We start from the raw sequence: 6,000 nt of genomic DNA, 5'->3' as shown, positions 1-6,000 counted from the left end.
ACACACACACTGGTACACACACACACACTGGTACACACACACTGGTACACACACACACTGCTACACCACACACTGGTACACACACACACTGGTACACACACACACACACACACACACACACACACACTGGTACACACACACTGGTACACACACACACTGGTACACACACACACACTGGTACACACACACACTGGTACACACACACACACACACACACACACACACTGATACACACACACACACACACACACACTGGTACACACACTGGTACACACACACACACACACACACTGGTACACACACACACACACACACTGGTACACACACACACACACACACACACACACACACACACACACACACACACACACACACTGGTACACACACACACACACACTGGTACACACACACACACTGGTACACACACACACACTGGTACACACACACACTGGTACACACACTGGTACATACACACACACACACACACACACACACACACACACACACTGGTACACACACACACACACACACACACACACACACACACACTGGTACACACACACACACACTGGTACACACACACACACACACACTGGTACACACACACACACAGACACTGGTACACACACACACACAGAGAGACACACACAGACACTGGTACACACACACACACAGACTGGAGTACAGACAGAGGCAGCCACGAGCAGGTGGCTCTCCGCCTCCCCCTGCACCCACCCCCGCGCCCATCTCCCGCACCTAGGGGGGGGGGATAGGAGCGCCGGGACACAAAGGTAAACTGCCGCCCCCCTCCCCCGGAGGGCAGCCATGGGCTCCCGGGGCAGAATGGGGGAACACCGCGCAGCCACCACTGCCAGCCCCCGCGCCCATCTCCCGAACCAAGGGGACAGGGGGGGGGGAAGGGAGCGCCAGGACAGGAGACAAAGGATCAAAAACCCACCTCCTATCCCCCCGGGCGGGCAGAGGGGGGGAAACACCGTGCAGAAGAGCCAGGAGCCGTGGGCAGAGACACACACCACGTGTGCTCTGCCGCAGGAAGCGGAAGCCCCGCCCCCAGGCACCCTTCCTTCCATCCATTCCACCGGTCCTTGGTGAAGGATGATGCCGGGGGGCGGGGCTTAATGCCGGGACGCAGGGGATTGGCCAACAAGGTAGGAAACTGCCGGGGGGGGGGGTTGGCATTAAAAAAACAAAAAACTTACCAGCCGGGCTGCTGCAGTCTCCTCCTCCGCGCCGCCGCCGCCGCAGACTCGCGCACAGCGCACAGTGCACCGCAGCTAATTACTCGTGCACCGCCGGCGACAAAAAAAAAAAAATGGGGACACATTGAGGAAAATCCGGGACATTTCCGGTACACACAGAAAACCGGTACAGCTCCCGAAAAACCGGGACTGTACCGGCAAAAGGGGGACGGGTGGTCACCCTAAGTAAAAGGCTAATCTAAATGTATTTTGATATTTACTGATGGGGATTATGCTACATTGATTAAGTACTGCAGCGTTAGAAGAGGTGGATATTACCTACTAGTTTTAGGTGTAATAGAATTTCCATTGGGATCAGAATATACTTCCTCCTGATCTTTTAGCATGGTTTTTCTTAAAGAATACATCCCAGATTGTGCAGCCAATACACAGACGGGGCTTCCCATATACAAATCCATAAACTTCACTAACTAGCATCAAATGTTTTTTTTACTTATTTTTGCTTGATATATATTTTTTGTGTGCAGTTTATTAGATTATTAAACACTGCACTCTGACTTTTACTAATACATATCAGTTTATTCACTGAAACATGACGACCACTTATTATTCATACTCCATTTCTGCTGCCCTTACATATTGGTGTGTGAATGTGATAATATAGGCCACATCTGTCTTTTTAGCTTAAATTGTCAGTCTGCTCGCAGAGAGCATTAGAAAGGGGGTCTGCACACAGAGGGTCTTGGTCCGTCTGTCTGGTAGCTATGTCTGTCGACTCACACAGAATCTCTATCTCTTTGGTAGCTGCTATATATCTGAAGAACATGGTGTCTCAGTACTGGCCAGATTGAGAGCCTCTGGCAGGAGAAGTTGTCTTTCCATTCAATATCCATGAAAACGACCGTCAGGAGATCCGGGATAACATTGTGGAGGGAATCATCCATTCTCCAGATTTAGTGAGGTAAAGCATATTTACATAAAGGAGGATATAATTTCCTTTATATACTCCATGGGAGGCAGAGGATTCAAGGTGAGGAGTTTACCGTCTGTGGGATTGAGAGCTGATACAAATAATGACATTGTTAATTGCCAGGTCAGGGCTTGTATCAGCTTTGCTTTCATGAGTGTGACATGAACATGTTCAGTTTAGCATAATGAACATGAAGCTTCTATTCAATTCTGCCAGTGCCACCTCATCTGTTGCTCCATTCTGTTTGCTAGTGTAGCCAGGTCTCCCCAGCACGTCCGCACCCCCCTCACCTGACTGCCGATCGCGGGGGCCGCCGCGTCCAATGGCGGCTCCGTTCGGCGATGGCAGGGGAGAGGGCGGTCAGGTCCCGGCTCGGGTGTTGCCGGGGACGCATGCGGCCGGTTGCCAAGGCCGCACGCGCATCTCAGGGCTCCCGGCGCTCCCGGAGCCGGGCGATTAGGGCGCCGCCATTGCGCTTCAGTTCGCGCATGCGCAGTAGGTCCCCGGCGGCCCAGTTAGCTCGCGCATGCTCAGGGAGGCTGCGAGAGGCAGGGAAGAGTCGCGCGAGAGTAGAGAAGGAGCAGGAAACAGTGAGGCGGCCATTAGTAGTTTGCGCATGCGCAGGAGAAGCGCGCACGCGGCCCCAACGCTATAGCAGCCTCCTGGGAACTACAACTCCCAGGAGGCATAGGGAGACAGGCACCAGGTGCCTCATAGCGGCCAATAGGCCTGGAGGATTCTCAGCCCGGGAGAATAGATACATTTCCCGGGCTTTGGTCACGTCAGTTGGAGCAGCGGAGCTGAAGGGGAAGGAAGGATGCAGGGAGTGAGTGCAGCTCCTGCATCCAGATAGGTACCCACACTCCAGGTAGGCCCCAACTCCCCACCAGGGTAGTGGGTAATTTATAAGGGACGGCCCTAGATAGGGAGGTCACCCTTAGGTGTGTGTTGGGTGCAGGTTTGGCAGTGCCACAGCGAGTAGTGCTGTGAGCACTTACAAATAGGCATCGGGTGTACAGCGGATGCTGAGTGCGTGCAGTGGGTTCCAGGTTGCTGTGTTGAGTGTTGCATGTGACGCTGCATGTACTGAGTGCAGTGTGTGTGCAGCGTGTGTTACTGTCTGCAGGCTGACTGTGAGAGCTGTGTGTCGGCTGCAGGCGCGTTAGGGTTAGTGAGTTAGCTAGTGGTTAGTGAGGTTTCTGGACTTGGGGTAGTAGGGGAGGGGGGTAGGTTATTAACCCCGCAGGCCCTAGGAGTTTCCCCCAAGTCACCTCAGGTTGCGGTACAACAGGGACCGGCCCTAGGTTAGGGTTCCTGTCAAGTCAGTGCTCTGTACATAGATAGGGAAAGAGCAGCGGTTGCTGTTCCCGGAAAGCGGTTGGACCCACGTTGGGGTCCACAGAGACTGTGTTCCCGAGGGGACCGCCCTAGCGGTCCACAAGTGCAGGAGTTCGGTTGGAGGAGTCCTCGCCGATTGACCCTTTGAGAAGAGTGTTGCAGGCCCGAGCATCGGAGTGCTCGGAAGGTACCTCTGTATTATATGTGCACCAACAGGCCTATTAATTTAGTGACTGCGCAGTCACCCACGATCTCCGTAGGAGTACGGGACATTGGGTGGGGGTTACAGGACACTGGGTGGGAACACCAGACATTTGGCAGAAGGTGCTCCAGTATTGCATAAGGTTATGATGTTGTGTAATGTCTTATATGTGTGTTAGTAAAGTGTTTGTTCATTTAGTAAACCTGTTATCCATAATACTGGTGTATGTGGTTTCTGAGTGGGTTCCTATGTTAGGGTCATTCTACACTTCCCTAGAATCCTACATAGGTGGAGGCGCTGAAAGAAGATTCGTTCCAGAGGATTCACCCCGGGCTCTCATTAGCAGAGGCTCAGACATCCTGTGAGCCTGCAGGTATACGCACCACACCGGTAACACTACATGTTCTACTCACCCACACTATATATGAGATTGGGTGGGGTGGAATACCCGTTACACTAATATAGTGTGTCCACACTAAAAGAGCTGCAGAACTCCTGCAAGTAAATACAGCGTGCCTCTTTTAGTGTGGGCACCCTGTAGGAAAGTGCCTGCAGAAAGTGTTGTCCGCAATAGGGAATATCCGAATGTTTAGAATAAATTTCTAATAGTGTTTCTGTTCTCAGGGCTCAACTAACCCAAACATGACTTCCCAGGCCGCTGGACAGGCATAGTGGACAAAATAGGATTCTACCTGATGTCACACAACAGTGGGAGCTGGCTAGGCAGCCTGCTCTGCTTGTACCAGCTTATAAAGACCTATGAGTAAGCGGGAGATCATGCACCAACCAGTGAACCAGCTCTCCTTTCTGCGTTTTGAAGGTTGTCTAGACTGCATTAAAAGGCATTTTGTGTTCCTGGGGGGGGGGGGGGGGGAGGGCAGGGGTGGGGGTCAGTTGTGGGAGCCAACTATCTGCTCCAATTATATACATTACCACACAACGTCACCAAATTCTCCTGTTGCAGATCTGCCTCTATAGAAACACTAAGCGCAGCAACAAGAATATAAAAGCTTTTGTCATTGATTCAAAAAGATATGTGAATTGTCTCTTTTTTTTGTACTCAAATTTTATTAAATGCATCGAAAAAACAGAAAAGTGAAAGTACATCATTACTTTGGTTACAGATCTCAAGGTGCGCATTTATCTCACAATGATTTTCTATTACATATAAAAAATCTTGGCATCTACTGTCATGAGAGAACAGACAATATATAGAATAACCGGGCCAGATTGAACAAGACTAGGATATAGTAAACTGAATGAGTTTATTTCCTATGAGCAGAACAGACAATAAATCAAGCAAATAACATTACAGAAATATTTACACCTACTGGGGTTGGACAAGGAGATATTCAGCCGAATAGCAGCTCCTTAGTTATTATAGGTCACGACAAGCACAGGAATAAGGGGTGCAAGCAACATTTAGACACAGGCCCCCCATTCCTAACATGGCATTTCAGTTATTGGTGAACAATTACCTTGTCTCAATCACAGGTTGCCAGGTAACGCGAGAAGCAGGGTTTACCCAGCCCCCCATTAATACACCCCTCCCCTGTAGCTACTTGGCCAGCCCATTTATAAAAAAACTATGACCTGATGCCTTCGTTGTCATCCTGTCGAGCAAAAATGCTTATTGGGCAGGGGTCTTTCATGTAGGGTGTTACGTTTGACAGGTCACAATGGTTAGTATCCATCTGTGAGAGCTGGCTTCATAGGCAATGAGGCGAGTCACCTCTATTGATGTACAGGTTTTTTCTCACCTCTGAGAACTTCTCCACAACAAAGCCTTTCAAGTAACCTCCTTTGATTGTACAATTACATATCAAAGCGGCCATTTGGCAAGCTTCCAAACCACAGTTATACTAAAAACAGCGATAACTCATAACTATATTTCACATGTCATAAATCAGATTAAAGGTATGTATGCAACCTGTGTTCGTTGCATAGGAAAACATATCAAAATGTCAGCCTTGTAGCACAAACACATACAGAGATATGGTTCTATGGGGTTTACATTATGACAAATACACAGTTAACCCCTCTCTCCATGTTAATACATAACATAGCAATGAATTCTGCTGAAGTGGGGGAATTCAGATCAACATATACACAGATCCCATTAACCCCTCATATCCATATCATGATAACAGGATATATACAATAACACACTGTACTGCTGGGGTAATACATCTAAGACCTGGGACAATTTGGCTGAAGCGGGGAAATGCAGATCCACATATACACAATATGGTTAACCCTTTCCCTCCCAA

The 6,000-nt window shown here is 49.5% G+C and overlaps 1 long non-coding RNA gene across 1 annotated transcript in view; it reads left to right on the top strand.

The window, feature by feature from the left end:
• Positions 1-4,591, top strand: part of LOC142486556 (uncharacterized) — a 7,690-nt gene extending 3,099 nt beyond the window's left edge. The window contains exons 2-3 of the long non-coding RNA XR_012799025.1: positions 2,025-2,181; positions 4,355-4,591. This is a non-coding gene — a long non-coding RNA (uncharacterized LOC142486556). The remainder of the gene's footprint in view (positions 1-2,024; positions 2,182-4,354) is intronic.
• Positions 4,592-6,000: the final 1,409 nt, after the last annotated feature.

The sequence above is a fragment of the Ascaphus truei genome, unplaced genomic scaffold (genome assembly GCF_040206685.1).
Source record: "Ascaphus truei isolate aAscTru1 unplaced genomic scaffold, aAscTru1.hap1 HAP1_SCAFFOLD_947, whole genome shotgun sequence".
In the NCBI taxonomy this organism is placed as follows: domain Eukaryota; kingdom Metazoa; phylum Chordata; class Amphibia; order Anura; family Ascaphidae; genus Ascaphus; species Ascaphus truei.
Note: the sequence above shows the minus strand (reverse complement) of the source record. Positions and strands in the feature narration are given on the sequence as shown.